The 27969-nt window shown below is 42.9% G+C and overlaps 1 pseudogene; it reads left to right on the top strand.

The window, feature by feature from the left end:
* The first annotated feature begins 135 nt into the window (after positions 1–135).
* Positions 136–27969, top strand: LOC140513826 (gamma-tubulin complex component 4-like; annotated as a pseudogene).

The raw sequence follows: 27969 nt of genomic DNA, 5'->3' as shown, positions 1-27969 counted from the left end.
AGCCCTCGCGCTGGCCGGTGCCTTTTTCTCTTCCTCGAAGGAATTGTCTTTCCCGGCTAGTTGATTCGGCCGGAACTACACTTCCCAGCGGGCCTTGCGCACAGCGGCTGGAGCAGCGCTCCTCCCCCGACGGCCGGGGGAGCTCGCGCCGGCGGACGCTGCCTCAGCGGCCCGCTGCCCGCCGTGGGGATGATCCACGAGCTGCTCTTGGCTTTGAGCGGGTACCCGGGTGCCATCTTCACCTGGAACAAGCGGAGCGGCCTCCAGGTACGGCCCACCCTGAAGGGAGCGCTAATTGGAACTCCACCTGACGGGGAAAGCAAGGGGCGGAGTTAAGAGTGCCAGTGTTTAGGGCCGGGGCGGGACCTGGGGGGGGCGGGGTAAGGCGGTCAGAGGGGCGGGACCCTGGGAGTAGGGAGCGTGGACGGACTGCGGGGCCTGCGGTGGAGGAGCGGGGGGCGGGGCTTGGCCTGGGAGCCGCTAATGAGGGGGCGGAGCCTGGAAAAGGGCGGGAGGGGGTCGGCTCCCGGGGCTCTGGCGCGGGCTGGGGTAGAGGGGCGGGGCCACGACCGGGGTCTGCGCGAGAGGGCTGAAGAGAATGAATGGCCGAGGGAGAATTGTGTCACTTCACCCTGCCTGCCTCAGTTTCCTCATCTGTAAAATAAGCTAGAGAAGGAAAGGGCAAGCAGCTGCAGCGTCTGCCTAGGAACCCCAAGACGGTCCAAGGTGATTGCGGACCCTGCGCTGTGTTTTACGGTAACCAGCCCGGTCTGTAAGAATTAAGAAATGAAGCAGGCGGGTCAGACTTCTCCGAGGTCCGAGGTCCGCCCCCGCCTTGGCCGCCTCACAGCAGGGGTCCCCTGCCAGGCTCAGGCTGCCCTTTGACCCGAGCCCCCCTCCAGAGGCTCTGACCGTGCAGCCCCTCCTACGAGCCTCTTCTCCCTTGGACCCCCTGCTGGGAGAAGCTGCCCGCGCTGCGCCCTCTTCGTTCCTGACCCTCTGCAGTCCGTCTCTTGACCCCATCATTCAACGAAACTAGACTCTTCAGGTTACTAATGGTCTCTTTATTGGCAAGTCCTCGCTTCAGTATTTGACGTTTTACGCCCCCCCCAGCCCCCAGCTCCCGGACACTCCTCTCTCAGTTTGTAATACTTAATTTCCCCCCACCCGACTTTTGCCTACGTATGTGACCACTCCTCAGCTCCCCGGATGCAGGTGTGCCTGTGCCCTCTCCTTTCTCAGGGACCTCGTTATCTTCCCCCCGCGGATGGCATCCTGCCTGGATATGCAGCCTTAGTCTCTTTCCCTGCATAGACACCTCACACCCTGCCCGTTAGGTATTTTAAACCAGGTGTTTTATAAGAAATTCAAACTCCACGTGTCCAAAAAGCCCTCCTCTCCATCCCTGAATCTCCTTTTCCTCCTGCTGACTTCCCGGTTCCTGTCCAAAGCTCCGTCTCCCCCAGCCCAGATCCAGCCTTCCCTGTCCTTCTCCCTCTGCCTCTCACACCCAAGCCGCCTCCTGAATGCATCCTCCCCGGGGTTCCCTTCTAAAACATGGACCTGACCATTTCCCTCCCCTGCCCAAGGAGCATTCCTAGCTCTGGCTGGGCTCTAGGCTCAGACTTCTCCACCGGGCATGGAGTATACCCTCACAGTCTAACTCCGGAGTGATCGATTAGACATGAGTACCCTTGACGCACTCCCTTGCAGCCAAACTGAGCCCATGCAATTCCCTTTCCCCTCCTTGTGCCTGTCACAGGCTGTCCCCTCTTCCTGGAGGCCCTTAGGTGCCATCTCCTCCATGAGGCGCCCGCCCGCAGCTGCTAGTTCTCCCCTTGAAAAATTGTATTGTGTACGTTCTGTATTGACTTGCTTGCAAATATGTCGTATCTCCGCAGTGGAATACTTAGATCCTTGAGGAAAAGGACGATTTTTCTTTGCCTAGCACAATGCCAAGCCTATAATGAGAACTTAATAAATACTTGCTGATTGATTATCTGCTCCTACTTGCATGCTAATGAATGCTGCTAGAGGAAGTCCCAGCACTGCTAATTAGGTCTTCCACAAATGGATATTACTTAATCTTGACTTGGCCTTCACTTCTGCTTGCCAGTTCTCTTCCCTGATTGACCTTCTCTTGTACTTGTCTCCCACCCCTTCCCTGCTCTCTCTAGACAGCAGGTCTCAACTCACACTTCACTCACAGTTCAGGACTGTTCATCATGAGCTTCCTCTTCTCCTCTGTGGAATGTTAAGGGAATTTGAAGATCTTCTTTGACCATTAATAGACACATAGAGCCCTGGCTACAGGGAGTTTCTAATTAAGTGCTGGGGCACCTTCAAGCTCCTGAGCACTCAGCCAATCAGATGCCAAGTCTTTGTTATATATTCTGGGAGTAGGCATTTGCTTTGGGGGTCCACTCATAAGAAGGATCTTTGGATTTCTTTGATTTCCTGGTGGAGACTCTGAGTAGCCATATGTTCGGAGCCCACACATCTCCGCCCCACACCCCGACTGCTCCGATGACTGTGCTCCCTCAATCCAGTGATGTACATAAAGTGTACAGCAATATTGCTTTACCCAGACTGTTGGAGTTCTGTATGTCTTTGTGCTAATTTCTCTGCTTGCATTTTCTCCAAGTTCAGGGTGCTGACTTTTCCCCTGAACTAGTGAATGTAATTAAAGTAGGATTGTTAACCCCTTTTTGAGCAGTCTTTCCTTTAAAAGCAGATCAAGGAACCTGTGCTAGCAGGCCATCCTGGGTGTGCTAGGGTGCTTGCTAATATACTCTGTTATGTACTTCAAATCATCTCGGTGTTATTCTCTCCTTTGCATTAGTCAAGGAAGAAGACATGGCCCTTCTCTTCACTAATGCCAAATCCTCTACTTCAGAGATTCCTTGAACTTGGTTTTTTTTTTTTAACAGTTTGATAACATTTTCAATATAATTAGTTCTTTTGGCAATCTCATGCTTTTTATTTTTGCATATTTACAAACTTTTCTGAAAAAGGGGTCTTTGGCCTTCACCAGACATGATCTGCCAAAGGAGTCCATGACACAGTAAAAATGAAGAAGCCCTATTCTACTAAAACCTTTGATCACCTCCTCTCCTATCTCCTCTGGGAACTTGCTCTTTCAGATATCTCTTTGCTCTCCCAAATTTCTAATCTCTCCCTGTCCACCGGCTCTTTCCATGATGCCCCATAAACATGCCAGCTGTTTTCTGTTAAACTTCTAGAAAAAGCTGTCTGCACTCATTGCTTCTACTTTCTCATTTCCCACATGTTTTTCAACCTCCTGCATCCTTGCTTCTGTCCTCACCACTTGGCTAAAGTTACTGTGTATAAGGTTACCAGTGATCTCTGTATTATTAATTCCAGTGGTCTTTTCTCAGTCCTCATCATTCTTGACTTCTCTGCCTCCTCTTTCTGACTTTCCCATCTCTGGATTTGTATGACATTGTTCTTTCATACTTCTCTTCCTCTCTGCTCTACCCATCCTTCTCAGTCTCTTTGCAGGATCTTCATCCATATCCTCCCGTAAGCACTGTCCCTGGGTGGGAGCACCACAGTGCTGGGTCCTGGACCCTCTTCTCCTTTACCTCTACTCTTTTACGGTGTTCACCTCTTGTTCCCGTGGGACCAACTATTATCTCTTGGCAGATAGCCCTCATCTCAGTCCTGAGCTCTGGTGCCACGTCTCCAACTATCCGTTAAACAACTGAAACTCTGAGTCATCCTTCATTCTTCCTTTAGCCTTTTCGTCCCCCAGGGATCAATCTGTTGGTAAGTCATACCTCTTCTGCCTCCATGACATTCTCACCTACGTTCTTTTCTCTCCTCTCATGGGAGCCTTCCTACTTGTGGTCCTCATCACCTTTCACCTGGACTATTGTAGTAACCTCTGATTTGCACTCCCTCCCTTTTTTCAGTCTGTTCTTTTTATGCCAAAGTCATATCCTTAAAGAATAGGTTTAACCATGCTACTCTTCTGCTCATGAAGCTTTAATGGCTCCCTGTTGCCTCTAAAATCAAATGCAAATTCACCAGTGTATGCCTTGAAATTGGAATAACTTTCTAATTGTTCTCCTTGCATCTGGTCTCCTCTTCTTCAGTCCACCCTCCACAGAGCTACCAAAGTAATGTTCTTAAAGCATATGTATGATCTTGTCATTCCTCTGCTCAAGGAGTTTCAATGGTGATTTTTTGGCACTGGAAAAAAATTCAGACTTTTTTTGGGGAGGAGGGGAAGGGATCAGAGACACTTAAAGCCCTTCCCAGTTTGGCTCCAGCTTTTTTTTACACTAGGGTTACATATTACTTTCCTTTATATACTAAATGTTCCATCTGTACTGGGTTCTATTTATTCTTAGTAGAGAGCACCCCATCTCCTCTCTCTATGCCTTTACCCATGCTGTGCCCTATGCCTAAAAGGCTTTCCTTTTTCATTTTGCCTCTTGGGACCCCGCTCTCTTCAAGCTTCAGCTCAGAGGATAAGATGCCTCTTCCCATTTCCCATTTGTTGATACCCTTCCCCCATGACTTTTTATACATTTTGTATTTACTTATCTGTATTGCTCAGTATGATGTAAACTCCTTAAGAGCAGATGCAGCTGCATTTTTCCTCTGTTGCTCACCGTGCCTGTCCCAGAGGTGCTCAGAAAGTGGTCGTGAAATTGAAGAGCTCAGCCAAGGAGAAGGAGTCGGCGCTGTTCTTCCTCTTCTTTTTGAATTTTTTTGTGTTTAACCTGTGGTTTGGGTGGATTTTTTCCCTAAACTTTCCAAATTTAGCAACTTAGAAAGTTGTCTTATTTATAGACTTTCTCATCTTTGGTATTTAGTGAAGTGATAGGGTTTGAGAAGAGGAGAATTCTCTTACTTTTTTTGTTTAATTTCTTCATACAATTGCCTTGCATTGTCTCTTGAGTAGTTTTTTTTTTTTTTAAGTTTTCATATGCATATGTTGGTGTGCCTCTTCATATCCCCTACAACTAGCACAGTCCTGGGCACACAGAAGGTGCTTGGTAAGTGTTTATTCATTGGTGGAATGTTAGAGATGGCAAGGCTGAAGGGATTAGGAAGGAAAAGGTAATTGCTTATTACATAGCTTCCTTGACCTCCTTCCAGATTATGAAAGTCCATTCAGGTGATGGATTCAAAATGTAGAATGAGACATTTTTTAGACCTAGACAGTACAAGAATTTGTTTGGCCCAACTATACACATTTATTACAGGGGTTTTGTTTTTCTTTTTTTCTTTTTAATGAGAGAGAAGGAGAGAAAGAAAATAAATGCTTGTTAATTGAAATTTTACATTTAAAAAATAAACACCATTTTCTTTTTAAGTGATATTTACATGAACAAAAAAAACTCAGTTTTTTATAGTCTATGATGAATTTGTTGTAATCACTTTAAAAAGATGCCAGTAATGTGCAAATAGTTATATTTTACAGAACTCTTCTGATAAATACACCTCACAAAAGGCAGAATGAGGAGAAAAAAATGTCATCATAAAACATTTGGAGAAAAACATCCTGTCATTATTGTAAAGCATTTGGAGTATCCTCAGGGTGGGAGTCAAATGAATCAGAGGCATCTGTGTCCTTAATGTTGTTACCACTTTTGTAGGTGTCACAGGACTTTCCGTTTCTCCATCCGAGTGAAACCAGCGTCCTGAATCGACTCTGCCGCCTTGGCACGGACTATATTCCCTTTACAGAGTTCATTGAACGATATACAGGCCATGTGCAGCAGCAGGTGGGTGGTCGGCCCTTGAGGACAGTGGTGATGTTTTTTATACGTCTTGCATTTGGGCTCAGAAGAGCGCCAAGTATCGGTAGTATTAATAGTAACATTAGTAACAGTGTTACGAATAATATTAATGACAGGAACATTTATAGAGTCACTGAATTTGAGAATTAAATAGCCCAAACTCTTACTACAAGCAGTCCTTGAAGACTTCTAAAGGGAGAGAATTCATTACTTCCTGAGGTAACCCATTCCCTGCTTGGATAGGTCTAAGTCAGGGGCGGAGAACCTGCAGCCTCATGGCCACATGTGGCCTTCTAGGTCCTCAGGTACAGTCTGTTGATTGAGTCCAAGTTTTACAGAACAAAGGAGATATGTTCTGTGAAGTTTAGGTTCAGTCAAAGGGCCACTTTTGAGGACCTAGAGGACCACATGTGGCCTTGAGGACACGGGTTCCCCACCCCTGGTAGATGTTAGGAAGTTTTTTCCTGACATTGAGTATAAATTTGCCTCTCTGTGATTTCAACTCCTAGCTTCCTAGAAGCATAACAGATCCATGTGATGAATGAAAGAGAGAGTCCTGTGGAAGATGGAATTCCCCTAAGGTTATTTACAAATGTGTCGTTATTTGAATTGTTTTTCCTGTAAGTTCTGGGAGTTTTTGTTCTACAGCATAAGAGTCAGCAGCGTACGATGTGAAGAGTGCTGGGTGGGGATCTGGTTCTGTCACATACTTCCTATGTGACCTTTGAGGAAGTAACAGAACCTCTCTGGTCTCAGAAGAACATCTGTCTATGAGTGGCATTATACACATTAGAAAGAGAGAGAAGGGAGTTGGAGGCTGGTTTTAAATTTAGACTTCTGGCTGGGCTTTTGCTCAAGTTGGAGTTAAAAATATGGGTTCCGCAGATCCAATAGTTCTCAAGGAAGATGGATTTTTTTCAACAGAGGAGGAATTCTGTCCTTTTTCTTTTTTCATCACAAAGTTTTTATTCTTCCTTAAGGCAAAGGGTTAAGAAGGTTCTGGCTTAAAATAAACATGACATCAGTTTTGGAAGGTGGGAATAGGAATTATGACTCACACTGATATAAATATTTACAAAATGCTTTCCTCGCAACATCCTTTTAGGTAGGGAGTATAAATATGTTTTTCCCATTTTACAGAGAAGTAAACCCAGGCTCAGAGAAGTGAGGTGACTTTGCTTCAGGCTGTTCACCTAATCGGTCTTGGAACCAGCACTAGAGTTCAGTTTTCCTTTGTCTTAGGACCAGTGCTCCACACTGCACCAAATCTGGACTCAGTCCCCAGTTCTACCTCTTGTGACCTTGGACAGATCACTTAACCTCTCTGAACCTCTTCCTCATCTCTGAAGTGAGAAAGTTGGACTGGATGAACTCCAAGGACCTTTGGTGTTGTCAATCTGTGGTCCAACAATGTTAATGGGCAAACTATTTCCCTCACTCCGTTGTATGTTTCTTCTTACGGAGGTTAATTTGACACAGCTATTCAAACATCAGCAGTACAACTAATAATGACGTAATAACAACAAAAAGGATAGTATTTAAATAATACTTAAAGGATTTTGTAAAGCACTTGACAGATGTACCATTTGGTCCTCACAGCAGCTCTGGGAGGTAGGTGCTGTTAGTATCCTCATTTTACAAAGGAAACTGAGGCAGACAGAGGAAGTTTTACATGTCTAGGGTTCCACAGCTAGGAGGTGTTTTGAAGCCACATTTGAACTCAGGTCTTTGTGACTCCAGGTTCAGCACTTGATCTGCAAGTCCCAATCCTGGAGCTAATTTAATTAGCCTTTGTTTAATCGCAGGATCACCATCTGTCCCAGCAAGGCCAGGGTGGATTACATGGAATTTATTTGCGGGCCTTCTGCACAGGTCTGGACTCCATCCTGCAGCCATATCGTCAAGCACTGCTTGACTTGGAGCAAGAGGTGAGGTAGAGAAGAGGAGAAAGAGGCAGGCAGTAATGCCCCTGAGTCCCCCAGTTTCCTCACTAGACCACATCCTTGGAAAGAAAATGCGGTCCTCCCTCCCCACCATAGCTTGTCTTCCTTTAATTAGGGTTTCAGAATTGGGAAAATGCCTTTAATGAGCATATACCACTATAAGCTCTCCGTATTGTTCATTTAATGATCAAAGTAACTTCTTGCCTCTGTAAGAGGTTCCAGGGTATTCTGTGAACATTTTGCTTTCAGTTTTTAGTGACCTGTATCACTTTAGTGACCCTGTATCACTATCTTCTGTGGGAACCTAAAAGCACTCATTACCACAAGGTCTGTTCTCTCCCTCTCCCCAGCCAGTGTTCTTAGGTCATAGGTTAGAAATTTTTTGAGATGGTGTTTTTCTAATTATGTTTTTTATTGCAGTTCCTTGCTGACCCTCCCCTTTCCATATCACATGTCAATTACTCCTTGGACCAGGTATCTTTGTAGATAATGGAATATCTTGGGTTCTTTTTGTCTGTTCTCTCAGTCTTTTAGGTATATTTGACTAATCTAGTATTTTGAAGAGCTCTCCTACTTCCAGATTCGGAATTTGAATCTAAAATTTTACATTTTGTACATTTAATCTGCTTTATTATATGAGCATTATTTCATGAATTCTGAAGATAAATCGTCTCTTAACATTTGGTACTAAAGTTGTCCATGTTGATGTTATACTGACTATCCTGCCAGCCTCCAAAATAGGTGTTTCTAGCTAAAGATAGGCTGAGAGGAGTAGGCCCTTTTTTTGCCTCTTCTGGCTGGAGTTGATCTCTCTATCTTCATTCAGAAACGCCATCATTTCCAGAGCTTATGTTTATACTCCCTCTCTTACATTTGGAACACGTAAGAGATTACATTAGATTAATTAACTTTTGCTTTGCTTTGTAGTTCCAACTTCTTTTTCCCTCAGTGATGGTTGTTGTTGAACAGATTAAGAGTCAGAAGGTAAGCACTTCTTTTATTCTGGTTAATGATGTACGTAATTCAGTGTGCTTAGTGATTTGCACCACATAGATTTCTTCAAACTGTTGTGTTTGGGGGAACCATGAAATTAGACCTGAGAAGGAAAGGCATCATACATGTTGATCATTGATGGGAGCAAGGAGCTTTTTCCTCAAGGTCATGCTTCAGTATTAAGAGGTCACCATGCCTAAGTCATTCACCTAACTTTGTTAAATGTACTTTTTACTTAGGTTGTTGCTATTATTACTGTCATGGAAAAATTGATTCCAAGTATTCTGGGAGACTGTTGGCTTTTGGGATCTGAGCTAGTAACTCTGAGATCAGCAAGTGCTGAGTAGATTACCTAGTCAAGTTGGGTTGTGAAAAGTACCCTCTGGCTCCCTGAGTCCTTTTCTCTTGAGTTGTTATAAGAACAATCACAGGAAGCAGCCTTGAAAGTAGTATAATTTTTACAAATTCATCCACAGCATTTTAAAAAAATCTGCAGTGAGACAATTGGGTTGCATGTGACACACTCCTGTCCTCTTTCCCTCCTTCTACGCACTCCCAACCCCAGAGATATTTAATGAGACCTTTGTAAATGTCACACAGATGCAGAATACATATCAATACTAATGTATATGGGCTCCCTCCCTCTTGCCCCCTTCTCTTTCTCTCCCCCCCAACTCTGATCTGTCTGTCTGCCTCTCTTACACATACACACTTGTACTTATGCATACACATACACACACACACACACACACACACACACACACACACAGAGTAAATAAGTGCCACTTCTTCAGCTAAAAAGCCCAACCAGATAATTTAGGCCAAAGAATTGAATGAAAGGTAGGACTCAGTCCCACATAGAGGTAACCATAGCACAGAGGCAAAAGTATCTAATTTGGCTTCTTTCTTTGATGAATTGGACCAAACAGTTGCCAGCCCTCTACTTCATTTTGTGTTGTGTAGACACATACCCAGCTGTATGCACAGTGAGTTGTTTAAGTGCATCCCCTCCATTCCTGGAAGCCTTGTGTGGGCTTCTTCATGGACCTCTCTACCCCTGCAGCTTCTTTACACTCCCCTGTCCCCCCAAAATGAGAAGAAAAGTACCACCATGAATGGAGTTACGAGCCAGATGAAAATTTTCTCTCCTTTCCCATGTTAGCCTTCTCTGTCTCATTTCAATTGGGAAAGGAGAGTGAAAAATCCAAGAAGAGCTGGTGGTTCACTCACCTTCTTTTCCACGATGGGCCTAGGGATGCTGTGGGCTGAAGTTCAGCAGAAATAGAAAAGATTTGCACATTTTACTAGACTTCACTCTGCACAATTGGAAATGTGCTACATCCATGTTATCCTTTCTGACTACAGAAGCAAAGATAAAAACTCTCTCCTTAAAGAAGCTGATGGGGGGGCCGGTAGTTTTTACTTCTGAATTAACATATTCATTCTTGGCTGATGAATCTAGAACCTGTAATCTAAACATTTAAACATTCTTATGCAGTATCTTTGTGGAGAAGTTCTACTTTCTTCTTCCAGAACAAGCTAATAGGCATATCCCCAAGTAGATCTGGCTCAGGAGTAGATTGACTGACCCATTCAGTCACTTTTAGGAAACCCAATGGAATATGTAGCTAGTAGCACCTGCAAATATGGGGATCCAGGAAGGCTTCTTGCAGAAGGGGGGACTGTAGCTGAGACTTGAAGGATCCAGGAAAACTAGGAGGCAGAGGTGAGGAGGAAAGATTTCCAGGCATGAGTGATAGCTGGGGAAAATGCCTGAAGTCCAGTGACAGAATGTCAGCAATGAGGCCACTGTCACTGGATCAGTGTGTGCGTGTGTGTTTGTGTGTGTATTGGGGGAGTGAGATGAGGGAGTCACTGTTGATGTGTAAGAGGTAGGAAAGGACAAAGTTATGGAAGTGCCACTGGAATTGATTCAGTAGGTCCCTCCTGGACCAATCACAACTGAATGTACAATTTAAACTGTGCAGCAGGCACTGTATAATTTTTAGAAGTTTATCTTTTCCACAGATTCATGGGTGTCAGATCTTGGAAACAGTATACAAATACAGCTGTGGGGGACTGCCTCCTGTACGCAGTGCGCTAGAAAAGTAAGTCACAAAAACTTAAATAAGATTGACACAGTTCATCAAGACCATTTTATTTGCATATGATCTAAAACTTCTCCAAAATAGTTAGTAATAGATGGGACTGAAAAGCTAACACTGAGCAGATAGGTCTATATGATCAAAGTAGGAGAGGCCAGGATGACAGCCAATAAAGAATCCAGGATGGTACTACATAAAAGAGAATGAATTAGTGTGGATGACTTTAAGGTCCCTCTGATTGTCAGATCCCATCATCCTTAGGGTGTTACCATTATATATGCTGGGTTTTGCTTGGCTATATTTGAGTATATCTTTTAAAGTAATTGCTATTTTCAGTCAGTAAGTCAACAGGCATTTTATTAAATGTTTACTATTTGCCAGGCTCTTTGCTAAGCCTGAAAATACAAAGAAAGGTAAAAATACTGTCCCTCCTCTCAAGTATCTTATTTTCCTAATGGGAGAAACAACTTTTAAACTATTTACATATAAGATATTGTTTATATGGAGTAGTTGAAAAGTAATTTCAGATCAGCCACTGGTATTGGGGAGGGACCAGGAAAGGCCTCCAGTAGATGGTGGGATTTGAGCTGAGTCCTGAAGTAAGCCAAGGGAGCCAACATGTGGAGAGTAGAAGGAAAAACCTCCCAGGCAGTGGGACAGCCTGTAACAAAGCATGGAGTTAGGAGAAGGCAGGAGCTGCTGGATCGTAAAGTATATGGAGAGAAGTAGAGGATAAGAAGACCGGAAAGGTAAGAAGGGGGCTAAGCAGAGAATTTTCTGTTTGATGCTGGCGGTGGTAGGGAACCAGCTCATATTGCCCATTTTATCTTACCTTCTTTAAAACTTGAAGTTAAGCTTCTGTCCTGGGTGGAAAGACTGGACTCTGATCTCCAAGTTTCCTTCTAATTCTAATATTTGGTTACTGCACAAGAACATCTTGGAAATACTTGAGCTAGTTCTGGAGAGGGTGCTTGATCTTCTCTTTTCATGTATTTTTGTAATGCTCCATTTCTAATTGAGTCATCCTCCCTTACCACATCCATTCCCTTCCTTTTTGGTGAAACAAGAGAAAAGGAGCAAACTGCTTTTGCTGGCAGAGAAACAGACTTCTCTGAGCTCATCTCATTGTGTTTTAGCAGGAATTTTCAGCTCTGAAACTCTTACGCAGGGTGAGAATAAACAATATGGAAAAGAAACTGTCAAAATAGCTGAAGGACATTTTAAACTTAATATGGGAACTTTAATTATAAGAAATTTAATGACTAATTCCAAAAAGATAGGAATAAAAATGGAATGATTATTTTTAGTGTAATGGACAGTTTCCCTTCTGACTCACCAAATTCTTACTCAGATCTTGGCCAGTACCCTCTAGTGACGTCCCAGAATGGCCTGGGTGTTTGTGCCCAGCAAGGGCTTTTATGGCATTGGTTTTTCTCTCCCTTTCTCCACTCAGGATCTTGGCAGTGTGCCATGGGGTCATGTACAAGCAGCTTTCTGCCTGGATGCTACATGGCCTCCTCTTGGACCAACACGAAGAGTTCTTTATTAAACAGGGCCCATCTTCTGGCCTTGTCTCTACTCAACTGGAGGAGGAGGAGGAAGACCTGGGCATTGGAGGCCTGACAGGGAAGCAGTTACGAGAACTTCAGGACCTGGTGAGGATTTGAAGGGAAAGGCAGTACATTCCACCAGATAGTGACCCCTTCGCCCTCTCACATGAGCTTGCACTGAGCCTGCCACCTCGGTGCCATCTGAGCCACTTCCTTCAGCCTGTCCCTCCTGATATTTGCCTTTGTCTGAATGAGGTTTGCAGGATGCATGGGAAAGAGCGCTGAAGAGTACAACCCCCACCTCCTTTGCTTGTTTGTCTAGGTCCAGACTTAACCTCCCTGGGGCCTATTTTCCTCGTCTCTAAAATGAGATTGGACTTGATCCAGTTCCAGACCCGTGAGTCTATGATAATCCATTAGGCTGGGCAGTTGTGAGGCCTTCTTCATACCATACTAATACCACACTTAGGAAGTGGACAGCTCCTTAAGTTGTGTCTCTCTGGCAGCTTTTTGATGCAGCTCAAGGTCTTAATTAGGATTCACAAAAACCTATATAGATGCCAGTGTATTACATAAGAATCATAAATTCTTGGAACTGAGCATAATAGGATTTTTTTTTTAGGACTTCACAGGTCTAGTCCAACCTACTCATTTTACAGAGGAAGGAACTAAGGCTCAGAGCAGTTGAATGATTTAGCTAGAGTCCTGTAACTAGTTAATGGCAATGCTAGAACTAGAACGTTCATGTGTTGTGCCTCTCCTGCCTGCTAGCCACCAGGCTAGACTACCTCCTTGCAAGCACAGTACATGCCTGGCAGGTGGGAGTTGTACATCCCTGGGTTTAAAGTCCCTATTGCCCAATATATTAACTATGGAATATAAAGGATGGAGATAGATAGAGTTACTGCATACTTTCTTGTTTCCTTTGTCACTCTGTATCTCCTCACCCAGCGCCTGATTGAGGAAGAGAACATGCTGGCCCCATCCCTGAAGCAGTTTTCCCTTCGGGTGGAAATACTTCCTTCCTATATTCCAGTGAGAGTCGCTGAAAAAATCCTGTTTGTAGGAGAGTCTGTACAGATGTTTGAGAATCAGAATGTGAATCTGACCAGAAAAGGTAGGAAGTCCTGTCTTAACATCTCATCCCCAAGAGCTGGTCAAGAGCAGCTTTTATTGCCCATTGCCTCATGAGCCAAGGCAGTGGTCAGTGTAGTACATCATATTTTGAAATAAATCTTGTAAGAGGGCACCATGATGCTTCTTGTCAGAAATCTTCAAAGCAAGGGAAGTGGCACCCAGTGGTTAAGAGCAAAAATTATTGCCCTGTATTTACTAGACCCTGGTTAGTTAGATTGTCTATAGTAACAAATGAAAGAATCAGAGCGTTTTTGATAGCATAGCTCCGAGGGTCTCTCCTCCTACTGTCCATGATACACAGGATCTATTTTAAAGAATCAAGAAGACACCTTTGCTGCCGAGCTGCATCGCCTCAAGCAGCAGCCTCTTTTCAGCCTTGTGGATTTTGAGCTGGTGGTGGACCGGATACGCAGCACTGTTGCTGAGGTTTGCCTTTTAAGTGTCTGATCCAGCATATGTTTTCTGAGGGGGTGGATTGACCTGGAAAGATAGAGAGTGGAGCACAGCAGCTGCTTCTTCTAGCTGGCACTAGAGACCAGGGTGAAGAAATGATTCCTCAGGCCAGACGCTTTCTCCGTCTTTGGGTTTTAGGAATGCTGCCATAGTAAGTGTCCTTCCCTCTTACTGAGCTCAGTCTCTTATGGGACATGGAATAACTTGCTAGCTGCCTGACGGTGACAGAGACACAATCCACTCAGCATCTTGCGTCACATCGTTTTCTTTAGTTGAAGGCATAGATGAGATCTTTGTTTCACTTTGTGTGTGTATTTCTGCTCCACGGGTGCTTGGGACCAGATTGGGTTTTCCACTAAAGAACAAAAGGACGAAGGGCTAAGCTTTCTTGCTGCTGCCGTCTGTACAGGGTCTAGTAGCAGGTTTTCAGAAGGGTTTTTTGTAGACAGTTTATTGTCATGATCATATGAGTAGTATTCTTTCCTGAGTCATTCAGTGGAATATAGAGCAGCTTTTTAAATAAAGAATCCTCCTTTGTAATGGTGTTCTCAAAATGGGATTTCACTGATGTTCTTGTTTCCTCAGCATCTATGGAAACTTATGGTGGAGGAGTCAGATTTATTAGGCCAACTAAAGGTAATAGTTTCATTTATTTTTCTTTATTGTTAAAATGTAACTAACAGGAAATGACCTTTGCCTTCCCTAACTCTATTGATTTGGGGAAAAAAACCTACCCCTGGATTCTTAGGATGACCTTGTATACTCTTCCCCAAAATGAGCAGCCCATTGCTGGGTGTCATCTGAAGGAATAATTCCTTCCAGGATTTGCTTCTGTAAATACAAACATGATTGTAGAGATATACCATACTGTAGGACAAAGAGATAGACATAAGTTTTCTTGTAATTTTATCATTTGTGTTGCCACCAAGTAAAGATATCAAATATACTGTAATCTTCCTGGCTTAACAGCACCACTAAAATTTCTCTTCTTGATATGCCTGTTTAGAGGGGCAGAATCTCACATCCATCTGTTGGGGACAGGAAGGAAATGACACTGTGTTCATTGGTATGGGGAATTCCCAAGGAAAAACATTCTATCAGTGTATATCAGTACCTTCTCTGCAACTCCTTGTTTTAGAGAATTTATGTGGAGGTTGAGTGATTTGCCCAGGGTCATACAACCAAGATCTATCCCAAAAGGGACTTGGACCCAGGTCTTCTTGACTCTGAGGTTGGCTCTTTATCCACTGTACCACGCTGCCTCCAAATCCATGTGTTAGTTGGGTCCTAATTAAGGAGACAGCTCTGCACTGTTTCTAGTTTAAAAGCCTTTCTACAGTCTGGGAACCTACTTTGCCAGTGTTACTTCATACTATTCCCTTTCATGAGCTCTGTGTTCTGACCATTATGATAACTAACTGTTCCCAAATGCTTCGTCTCCAGCCTCTTTCTTCTCACATGAGCCATCCCCCCCCATGTCTGGAATGCATTCCTTTGTCATCTCTGCTTTGCAAAAGTCCTCGTCTTCTTCCTTCAAGGCTTAACTTGGGTTCCACTTCCTCAGGGAAGCCTTCGCTTATCTCCCCAGTTTTTAGTGCTTTCTGCTCTAATTTATCTTTAGTTTTACTTATTTAGGTAAATATTCCATCTCCCAAGTAGACTATAAGCCACTCAACAGTAGGGGTAATTTAATTTTCTTCTGTGTGTTCCTATCTCCTTGGACAGTGCCTTATACATAATAGGAGCTTTGTGAATGCTTTAATTGGATTGAATTCAATTCCTTGGATAGCGAAGAATTCCTAAGACTTGTGTGATTGTTGACTTGTATACTGACATTCTTTTTCAAAGATCATTAAAGACTTTTACCTGCTGGGATGAGGAGAACTGTTCCAGGCCTTCATTGACACAGCCCAGCATATGTTAAAGACACCGCCCACTGCAGTAACTGAGCATGGTAAGTACTCAACAGAAGAGTGAATGACTAAGTTACTTTCCTTGAGAGAAGAGCCCAACTCTCAGCTTCTTCATTGAGGGCTTGAGGGGCAGCCTCCTTACCTTCTGTTGCTGCCTAGGGAAGCCATTTCAGTGGGCCTGGATAGCTTCCATCACACTGCAGTCATCTCCTGGGACAAGCAGCCACATAACGAATGATATCTGTATGAAATGGTGTGGTCTGGACCCCAAAGTCAAATAGTGTTTGTTCCTGACGGTCAGGCAGGGTTGGATGGGAGAACATTTCTTCCAGGCTTCATCATATAGCCAGGTGCTATTATTTGCTCCTTGTTCTTTCTCTCTGCCAGATGTTAATGTGGCCTTCCAGCAGTCTGCCCACAAGGTGCTGTTAGATGATGACAACCTCCTCCCTCTGCTTCACCTGACAATTGAGTACCATGGAAAGGAACATAAGGGTATTAATTCCCTTTCTCTCTCCTTCGCATATCATTGTTCCTCCCTTTTTTCCTGATGCTGCTTCCTTCTCTGAAGACGCTTATATGGTTTTCATCTTAGAGTTATCTACCTTTAGCACTCAGGGGGTCCTAAGAAATCTTCTAGTTCAGCCTCTTCATTTTAAAGATTAAGAAACAGGGATACAGGGTGGTTACACGACTTCCCGAGACTCATGAGTGGCACAGCCAGGATTGGAATCCAGACCACTTCATTAGCAGCCAAGGGTTTTTTCATTATGCCATGCGTCAGTTCTTGTCTTATTCCAGCTGCCTCTGTCTCTAAAGACAACAAAATAATCTCTAAGATCTACCAAAAAACCTGCCTACACATTGTTTCCTTGCCCTCTGCCCACTATGTTTTCCTCCTTGTGTCTTAGACATCCCCCTGGTTTTTTCTGTCATGTTATTCATGTGCATTCTTCTTTCAACAAAACAAGTTGTCTGTCTTAATTAGACTGAAGTTTCTTCATTTTCTTTTTCTTTTTTTTCTTTTTGCCTTAGATGTTACTCAAGCACGAGAAGCACCTTCTCGGGACACCTCTCCCCGAGAAGCCCCTGCGTCAGGCTGGGCAGCCCTCGGTCTTTCCTACAAAGTGCAGTGGCCTCTGCACATTCTCTTCACTCCTGCTGTCCTGGAGAAGTAGGTTTACAAGACCTCTGTGAGCTTTTTGCTAGCAAACACTAACTATGGCAGGGAAGATAGAGGCCCTCTGACCAGTTGTTAGTAATCTGCAGGCCCAGGAGATACAACTTCAAGAATCCATCCATCTCCACCCCAGTCTATTTAACCTGCAGATGCTGACCTAAAACTGTTTAGAGAACTTCTGGTAAAAGAGCCCTTGGGGAAGTAGTATGGTTTAGTAGAAATAGCATTCACCTTGGAATCACTAAACCTGAGTGTGAATCCTGGCTGTGCCATTGGCTACCTCTGTGTTGATGGGCAAGTCATGTAAAGCCCCCAGGCCTTAGTGTCCTCATCTGTTGAATGAGGGGGTTGGATTCAATAACCTCCAAACTCCTAGGTCTTCCTCATATGCCATGTTGCTTCTGTTTTTGAAATTAATTTGAGGTGGCAGTGATCGGCATAATAAGCTTGATGCTGGATGTGTCCTTGAGCCCTTTGAAGAAGGCAGGTTTCAACAGGGATTATTTTAGAATTGAAGGAAATTAGGTTTCTTATTTTTCTGTGTAAACTCATGCCAAGATGAGAGGTCACATAGTTCCAGTTCCCCTAGGAATCAACTCTTCTTCCAAGTGCTTGTCTTCAGTATGTGTCCTCTGACATTTCTCCCATGTCAGCAGCTGTCACGACCTAGGGAGGAATAAAAAGTTTAGAATCACAGACTCTAGAATTGGAAGGGACCATACAAGTTATGTAGTACAGCCTCACTCCCAGGGCAGGAGTTCTTTCTCTGAAAGAGTAATTCAACCACCATTTGGATATTTGTGGAGATAGGAAACTCATTCCTTTTCAAAGAACGTTGTATCACTCTCAGACAGCTAACCATTACATAACATTAAGAGTTCATCATGCACATGGCACAATCCTGAGCCCTAAGAGATTGTGGAAAAAACATGCCTGCCTTTGAGGGGTTTACATTCCCCAAAGGCTGGTCACCTGTTGTTTCTCATGACCTCTGTATAGTTCAGTGAACTTTGTAAGGCAGGTGTTGTTTGGCATGACTTGCAAAGTAAAGGTAGAAGGAGCAGAGGCTGTTTGGAATGCTGGGCCTCCCATGAGTGAAATGGAAAGTCCTGGGACAGAAACATGCATTGGGCTGAGCCTCAGGAGAAAGGAACAAGGACTTTGCCTCCAGTAGAGAGGGCCCTTCTCTGGCTAGCTTCAAATCCTTTCTTTTTGAAAATGGGAAAGAAAAAGGGAGGAAGAGGAGGAATCTGGGACTTGACTGAGGGGAAAGGGGAGGTAGCTGGGAATGGAAGAGTCTAGCTTCACGGTGGTTGTTTTGGACCCAGGTACAATGTTGTCTTCAAGTACTTGCTCAGCGTACGACGAGTGCAGGCAGAACTGCAGCACTGCTGGGCTCTCCAAATGCAGCGCAAGCATCTCAAGTCTAACCAGAGCGATGCCATTAAATGGCGCCTACGGAACCACATGGCCTTCTTGGTGGATAATCTTCAGTATTATCTCCAGGTCTGTGCTGAAAGTTGAATGGTACATGGGAGATGAAGAAAGGGCAGGAGAAAGGTCTTACAGGGATGTTTTATTCTTGCCCTGGGGGAACGCTCATGAGAGAAAAAAATTGGCCGTGGTTTTTAGGATTGCTATGTGGAATGGTATTGATGAGGCATAAGAAGCCCCAGAAGCACTAACAATCTCATATGAGCAGCACCACTAAGGCACTTATTAAGTTCTTGTGGATAGGATGACATTGGCATCACCCTAAAATCCTGCTCTGTTTTGTTGTGACAGGAAGCTGACCCTGAGATTTTTTGCAAGTTGTCAGTAAAGTGCAAGTCCTGACCATATGACCAGCCTCACTAAGTTAGGAAAGGCTTCACATTAGATGGTTGATTGTCAGCTGATGAATTGGTTTGGTCACAGCAATTCACAAAGACTGTCTGCTAAAGTATAGAGTGGTGGCAATATAATTCACTGAAGGAAGCATCCTCGGGATGAAATCTCAGGTCTTTGGCATCACTGAAGTTTTGGCTTTTTGAAGTGTTCCATAAGTCTTTAAATTTTAATAAAATGTAACTGAGTCAGTCAGTATGAACATAAAACATCTGCTTTAATGACAGGAGGCTGGGTTGAACCAGGTTTTCAGCTTTCCCTACCAATGTCATGCCACATAACAAGGGCTTTCTTGGTCAATTCAAGAGCACAGGGGAGTTTTCTGTGTTTTATTTTTCAGATGCCTCACTATCCTTTCTATCCTAGAGTGATTGTGTCCCATAAAATACTTTAATTACTTCTAATTCTCCTTCAGGTAGATGTGCTGGAGTCTCAATTCTCCCAGCTCCTCCATCAGATTAACTCCACAAGGGATTTTGAGAGCATCCAGTTGGCTCATGACCACTTCCTGAGCAACTTGCTGGCTCAGTCATTCATCTTGCTGAAACCTGTAAGTGGGGCTCGTTTGGCTTTCTGAAGTTTTTATAGCACTAAATCTTCCCCTTCTTCAGATGCTGATTGAGTTGACAAGACAACAGGCTTCCATTAATCAGATCTTTATTCCCCATTTTTGTTGGTATTTCTCAATATTTATAAATAGGAGACAGCACAGATGATATGTATTCAGGTTTCTGAGATAGATAAGGAACAGAAGAATAGTCTAAGGCAAAGGAAACAGAAACTGCTTTACATTAGCGTGTATGTGTGGTAATGATGAAAAGTAAGAGTGAGTGAAATGCTTGTTCTGCTAAAGATGTCTGTGAACTATTAGGATGGGGGTGGGGAACCTCTGGCCTCCAGGCCACATGTGACCCTCTAGGTCCTCAAGTGTGGCCCTGACTGAGTCCAAGTTTTACAGAGCAAACCCTTTTATTAAGGGGATTTGTTCTGTGTGGTTTGGATTCACTCAAGGACCTAGAGGGCCATATGTGGTCTGGAGGCTGCAGGTTCCCCACCCCTGCATTAGGATCAGCTGCCTGCCTTGGATGGTTTGAGTTCAGTTCTACTTTGGAGAGGGGATGATGGAACTAGAACTTCATCAACAAGTAGTCCTTTAGCACCTGCTCCATTAAGGCTGTATATCAGACAGTCAGGATCCAAACCTCTCAAGGAGATTACAGTGTAATTGGGAAGACAGATTATGCATACAATTGTATTGTTACTATAGCACCAAATAAATGGCACAGCCAGTAAATGCTAGAGTGCTTGGTAAAAATTAGGGCAGTCAGGGTTTCATGGAAGAAGTGGGTCTTAAGTTAGGCCTTGAAGAAAGACTTAGAGAAATGGAAAAATAAAAAGAGGAAAAAAGAAGTGTATTTTGTACATGCCATACAGGGGATATATAGAATGAATAAAGACATTCATGGATTTTCTGTGGCATGTTCAGGAGATAATGACTAGAAATTGGGAATCCCAAAGGGTAAAGTAGTTTTGAGTAACTAAAGATAATGAGTTGTTCAAACATACTGAATTTGAGGTACCATAGGACATTCCAATTGAAATGAATATATCCAGCAATCAGAGACATAAGCCTGGAGCCCAAGAAGAAAGGTTAGAATTGTAGGCGTGTTCTTGGGAATAGAAGACCCTGAATCCTCTAAGCTGTCATTCCCCATAACATGCCCATTTTCCTTCTTTTACTATTTTTTTTTTTTTAATATAAGTGTTCCACTGCCTGAATGAAATCCTAGATCTCTGTCACAGTTTCTGCTCACTGGTCAGCCAGAATCTGGGCCCTCTAGATGAGCGTGGGGCTGCCCAGCTGAGTATTCTAGTGAAGGTAAGTCTGCCAGAATGGAGCTGGACAGGGACAGTCCTGACAGCTAGAGAGTAAGCTGCCATCCTCTTCTGTGGAATTTATTTAAATGAAATTTTGCTTTTTTTCAATTAACCTAAATCTACTTTCTCTCCGTCCCACCTTCACTCATCAATGAAAAAGAAAGTAAAACAAAACTCTTGTAATAAATATGTATAGTCAAACAAAACAAATTTCCTCATTGGATAAGTTTAAAAAAACATTAAAACAAAGAAAAGGAAACTATAAACTGATATGTCTAATGAAAACAATACAAAATGTTTCAATGAAATATTTACAGGTAGACTTCAGCAACATAGCACAGACATGTCGGTATGACCACGTTGGATTTATAGCAAGAAGGCATTGTTTGTTAGATATTAGTAAAACTATAAACCTAACTGACCATGTTAATCATAATGGCAAAAATCATGATTTTATGAGATGTAGAAAAGCGTTTGACAAGATACAACACCCATTCCTGTTTGAAAAAGACTAGGAACTAGCACAGGAATAAACGTATTTTCCTTAATTTGATAAGTAGTATTTATCTATAACCAAAGCCAGCATTATATGTAATGATAAACTTATAAGTCTTTGAATCAGATTAAGGGTAAAGTAAGGATGTCCATTATCACGACCACAATTTGATAGAATGTTGGAAATGCTAGCTAGAGCAGTAAGACATGAAAGAGAAACTGAGGCAATAAGCATGGACAGAAGAAACACAGTTACACTTTTTGCATATGATGTAACGGTTTACATAGAAAGCTCGAGAGAGTTAACTGAAGAATTAATTCAAACAACTTCAGCAAATTTACAAGATATAAAATAAACCCACAGAAATCATTAGCATTTCTGCATATTACCAACATAACTCAGGAGGAAGAGGTAAAAAGAGAAATTCTTTTTAAATAACTACAGAATGTGTAAAATACTTGAGAATCTACCTGCTAAGGTCATCACAAGAACTGTATGAATACAACTACAGAACACTCGTAACATTAAGACAAATCTGAATAATTGGAGAATATTCATTGCTCATGAGTAGGCTGAGCCAACATAATAAAAATGACTGCTGCCTAAATTAATTTACTTCTTTGGTGCCATTCAAATCAAACTATCCAAGGATTACTTTATAGAGCTAAGAAAAATAATAAAATTTATCTGAAAGAATAAAAGACTAAAAACCTCAAGGGAAATAGTGATAAAAAGAGGGAAGGAAGCAGGCCTGCAGTACCAGATGTTAAACTATACTACAAAACAGTCATCAAAATTATTTGGTACTTGTTATGAAATAGGCTGATCAGGAAAACATATTAGGTATATAATATATAGAAGCAAATGAGCCCAGTAGCTTAGTATTTGATAAACCCAAAGATCCCAGGTGTTAGGGTAAGAACTTGCTATTTGACAAAAACTTGGGAAAACTGGAAAGCAGTCTAGCAGAAACTAGTGTATAGTTTAAACATCTCATACCGTATACCAAGGTACTAGCCAAATGGGTATGTGTCTTAGACATAAGGGGTAACATCATAAATAGATTTTAAAAGCAAGGAAGAAATGACCTGTAAGATATTTGGAGAGGGGAAGAATTCATGCCCAAACAAAGAACAGAGAGGATCATAGGACAGTTTTGATTGTGCACAAAACCAGTGCAGCTAAAGTTGAAAGAGAAGCAAAAATGGAAAAATATTTACAGCAATTTTCTCTGATAATGGACATAGTTCTAAAAATTAAAGGGAAATATTTCAGATTCACAAGAATAAGTCTCCCAGTTGTCAAGTGGTCAAAGGCTATAAACAGGCAGTTTTCAGAGGAAGAAATCCAAGCTCTCAGAAGTCAAATGAAAAAAATGCCTATATCACTAATAATTAGAGAAATACAGATTAAAACAGCTCTGAGGTTCCACTTCATGTTCCTCAGTTTGGCAAAAGTGACAAAAAAGGAATATGGCAACTGCTGGAAAATATATAGGAAAATAGGCACATTAATGCATCATGTCAGTAGAGCTGTACTTGGTCTAGCCATTCTGGAAAGCAATTGGGAGCTGTGCCCCAAAAGTTAGTAGTTTTCCCTAACCTTTCCCTTCCCTCCCTCCTGAATATATCATACTTCCCCCCTCTTTCCATTCTTTTAAGATCACCAAGACATCAGCAAAACCACTCCCAGGCTTTGCCTAATTAGATTTCATATGACTCCTGGTGATGATAGGATTCAGGTGACATATCATCTCCCCATGTTTGCATGTAAGCAATTACACTTGTCTAGGCCTTTTTCATTGTTCATTTTTGTTTACCTTTTTATTTTTCTCTTAACTCCTGTGTTTGAACTTCAGAGTTTCTACCAAGCATTCATTAGGAATGCTTGAAAGTCCTCTGTTTCATTAAAAGTCAATTTTTAGTCCTGAGTATGATACTCAGTTTTACTGATGTTATTTTTGGCTCTAACCTTAAGTCTTTGGCTTTCTGAAATACTGTATTCCAAGTTCTCCATTCCTTATACTGATGGCTGCTAAATCACGTATGCTTCCAACTGTGGCTCTTTGATATTTAGATTCTTTCTTTTTGGCAACTTGGAGCATTTTTTCTTTGACCCAGAAGCTCTGGATTTTGGCTATGATGTTCCTGGGAATTTTAGTTTGGGAGTTTCTTTCTGGACGTGATTGGTTGATTCTTTCCGTTTCTGCTTTGCTCTCTAAGTTCCAAGAGATATAAGCAGTTTTCTTTTACGAGTTCTTGAAGTAAGATGTCTAGGCTCTTATTTTTGTCCATGGGCTTCAGATAGTTCAATGATTCTTAAATTTTTTTTCTCCTGATGAGGTTCCCAGTTCAGTTGTTTCTGCTGTGAGATTCCTTGCATTTTCTTCTATTTTTTCCAGCCTTTTTGACTTTTAATATTTTTTGATGCCTCATAGAATCATTGGCTTCTTTTTGGTCCATTCTAATTTCAGGAAGTTTGTTGCTTGAGCAAGGATCTGCACCTTTTGTGCCAAGCTGTTCATTCCTTTTTCAGTTTGTTCATCCATAGTTCTTGTTTCCTTTCCATTTTTTTCCTCACATGCTCTCACTTAATTTACAAAAATGCTTTTCATCTCTTTTTTTAAAAACTCTTGCTTTGTCTCTTCCAACAATTACAAGAGAGTTTGTGCCCAAGGTGTATTTTTCTTCTAGGCTTTGCTTTTAGATATTTTGGAGTAATCTTTTCATGGAGGCTTGTCTGGAGCTTCCCTGCCACCATAATAGTTACTTCCTAACTTCAAACTTGATGTTAGGCATGGGCCCTCCACACTTCTGGAGGGAAGGTCTAGGCAGATCCTGTGGCTGCTTTCTTGGAGTATTGAACATTGTAATTTGGGGTGTCCCCAAAGTGGTCTGATCCTGAGCAAAGTCTGATCACTGCCTCTTGATCTGAGCTCTACAAGATCCTGCCCTGGGTTTGGATCTGAGCAGCAGTAGGCTGGACTTTACCCTACCAGCTACCTGGAAAGCTGCCAGTTCAGAGTGATGGAGTTGTCAGCTCCCCTTTGGTCTAGAATTCCCACGAGGGTTATTCTTCTACAGGTGATCACACTGGGCTAGAAGCTGGCACCCCATTCTGGGACCCACATCATTACTACTTCTGTACTCTCTGGTTTAGGATTACCACCCCCTGGGACAGGTTTCCTTCTCAGTCTGCCAAGAATCTGTGACCCAGAATTGGGTAGTGGCTACCAAAAGTGCCAGTTAACACCTGTTCCTGCTTTCTGTATGCAGTGCCCTAATATGGGTCTGGGGTTTCCTCTTGCCTTAGTACACAGTGTCTCCCTAAGAGCTGCAGTATTTCATGCCTGGGGTGCTCTGTACCAGACTTCATCCCCAGTATTCGCAGACCTCTCCATCTTTCTCCCTAGAATGACTTGGAGTGGACAAATGACTCAGTGTTACTTTTCCTAGATTTACCCATCAAGATTCAGTCTGGTGAGTTTTCTAAATTTGTTTGGAGTAATTTGGTTTTTTAGGGGATGGAGCTTGTTATACTGCTTCATGCTACTCTGCCCTCTTGGCTTCCTCCCAGAAACATCTTAAAATTCTACATGTCTAAAACTGAATTCATTAACTTTCCCCAAAAAAGCTATCCTCTTCTGAACTTTCCTGTTACTGCTGAGGATAACACCAGACCTAGATCTCATCCTCAAGTCCTCACTCTCTTTTACTCCCCATATCCAATCTGTTCCTATGTCCTGTTGATTTTACATCAAAACATGTCCTATATCCCTCTCTTCTGACACTGCACCTAATGCTCTAGTACCTGCCCTTATTACCTCATTCCTTTTCTATTGAAATAGCCTACTGGTTGATCTCCCTGCCTCTAGGCTCTCCCCACTCCAGTCCACCTTCCTTCCATTCGTCTCCCAAATTAATCTTCTTAAAAGTGCAGATTTCTCCATGTCAACTTCCTACTCAGTAAATGTCAATGGCTCCCTATAACCCCCGGGATCCAGTATAAAACCCTGTTTGGCATTCAAAGCCCTCCATACCCAGCCCTCTGCTGCCTTTCTACCACGTACTCTGTGATCCAGTGTCACTGGCCTCCTTACTCCTCCTCCCACATGATTTTCTGTCTCCAAACTGCAGGCCTTGTCATTGCCCCCTATGCTTGGAATTCTCTTTCTGGTCATTTCCATTTCCTGGCTTCAAGATCCAGCTGAAACATTGCCTTCTCCAGGAAGTCTTTCTTGATCCCCTTCACTGGGAGGCCTTCCTTCTCTGGAGAATTTCAGATCTACCACGTGTCCAGCTCGTTTGTACACAGTTGTTTCCTCCTTGAGAACAGAAACTACCTTGTGCCTCTATCTGTATCTGAAGTGCTCAGCACACTCCAGGCACAATAGACGGTTAACAAATCCCTACCGGATAACTGACACTGCCTTCTGGTTCCCAGAGATGGAGGCAGTTTCCTTGACATTGTTTTAATATTTCTTGTCTCATGAAATCGTTCTCTTTTCGTTAGCCCATTCTGATTTTCATGGAGTCTTTTGCATGGGTACGGTTGTTCTTCTTGTTCAAACTATTCGTTCTCTAATTCTGTGTTCCATCCAGTTCTTTTCCTCTACTGCTTTTATGTATAAAGAAAATTGTTTAAGCTTTCAACTTGGCTAACGTGCAACTTTGTTTTGCATTACTAGACATACTTGTAATAGGTTTTGGAGTTTTTTGCTTTCTTACTGGGTTTCGTAAGGAGTGAAGGGAATGTGTGAATTTGGAACCCCCGCAAAAAACAAGAAAAAGTCTTTGTGCATTGAAAAAGTAAGCTCTTGCATCTTCCTTTCTAGGAACTTGTACTCAAGCTGTATTTTTCTTCAAGACTTTGCTTATAGATGTTTTGGAGTCATTTTTTTCTTCTGCGTCTGCTTGACTCACCAATAATTTGTTGTGGTGGGATTCTTCTTTCTGTTTGCTCATTTTTCCAGCTTACTTCTCGATTTCAGTCTTTATGTGAAGTCCAGACTGGGCTATATTTGTGTCCTCTTGGGTCTTGATGCTGCGTTTTGGGGGGTATTATTGTTATTCCAAGGTCTCAGGGGAAGTTCAGGCTGGACCTGCAAGCTTCCAGTGCTCCCAGAGAGGTTTGATCCAAGGTGAAATGAGTGCCTTCCTCACGATCACAGCTCTGCAGGTTCCTGGCCTGGTTTGGGGTCTGAGCAACACAATTGGAGGCTTGCTGCTTACTGGAGTTCCAGTGGACTGCTGCTGGAATCAGCCACTATCACAGGAAAGCTCTGCAATTTAGGATGACAGAACAAAGGGTGCCCTTTGGTCTAGAATTCTTGCCTTGGTTATTATCCTACCAGCTTCAGACTAGGCTTGATGCTGAAACTGAGACCCCTTCCCACCCTCAGCTGCCAGCCCCACTCCCCAGATCAGGGCCACATAGCTTGTTTCTCAAGTTGTTGCTTGCTCAGTGCATAGCCTGGAGCCTGTGACTGCTCCTTGGCCTGTAACACCATCCCTACTAGGTACAAGACCCTTCCTCGCCCACCCTGTATCTGTGACCCAGCACTGGGTAGAGCAGTCAGTTGGCATTTGTTACTGTTCCCTGCACTTGCCCTGGTGTACAGCCACAATCAGTCCCCTGGACTTCAAGGCACTTCCTATGAAACTCTTCATCTTCTCCAGCTATAGGTAAAAGAAGAATGAGGTTTTGGGGTGAATTCGCTTGAATCCCTGTTATTCCTTCCTGCAGGGTTTTAGCCGTCAGTCTTCACTCCTCTTTAAGATCCTTTCCAGCGTCCGGAATCATCAAATAAACTCAGATTTGGCTCAACTACTGCTACGACTGGATTACAACAAGTATTACACCCAGGCTGGTGGGACTCTGGGCAGGTAGGCACAGGTTAGGTATTCAGCTGACTAGGTTCCTGGAATCATACACTGCACCGGAGGGATCTTCTACTCCAACCCCCTTATTTTACAACGAGGAAATTGACACCTAATGTCTCAGACTGCCCAAAGTCACATAAATAGCAGTACCAGGTACTGAATTCAGCTTCTCTGACTTTATATCCAGTGGGCTGCCCCCTGCCTGTGTCATGCTGCCTCATGTAAAAAGATCAAGCTTTTTTATACTGAACAGTCTCTTCAGTACGATTTTTTCTCCCTTCTTATAGTGTGGGTTTGTGAGCAAGAGGGCATAGTAGGAATCATTTGCTCAGTTTTACCATTTATCTTTCTTCAAACTTTTTCCTAAAGAGAAAAAAAAAGACTTCTTTGGTCTTAGTAATTTTTTCTAAGCCTCCTCCCAGCTGATCTTTTGATGGTAACAGAAGACAGGCTAGGAGCTATCTACGATTCCTTGATTTTGAATGTGAAACTGTCTCACATCTATAGTTTTTTTGCAGGAAAAGTATGTGATGGTGTCTTTTTCTTTTGCAGTTTTGGGGTATGAACCCTGTGGTTGAGATTCAGGAGCTAAGTTGGCAAGATTGCAGTTTCCATCCGTCCAGAGGTGATTCCGTCTGTTGCTGAAGGTTCATGGAAACATTCTCTTCTACTTTTATAACTGAGAAATGCAGTTTAATCCGCTCTCTTGTCATGAAGCCATTAACTTGTACTAAGGATATCATTTGTCACCATTAAAAAAAAAGTTAGCTTCATTATA

The sequence above is a fragment of the Notamacropus eugenii genome, chromosome 7 (assembly GCF_028372415.1).
Source record: "Notamacropus eugenii isolate mMacEug1 chromosome 7, mMacEug1.pri_v2, whole genome shotgun sequence".
Taxonomy (NCBI): Eukaryota; Metazoa; Chordata; class Mammalia; order Diprotodontia; family Macropodidae; genus Notamacropus; species Notamacropus eugenii.
This window is presented reverse-complemented; position numbering and strand designations above follow the sequence as displayed.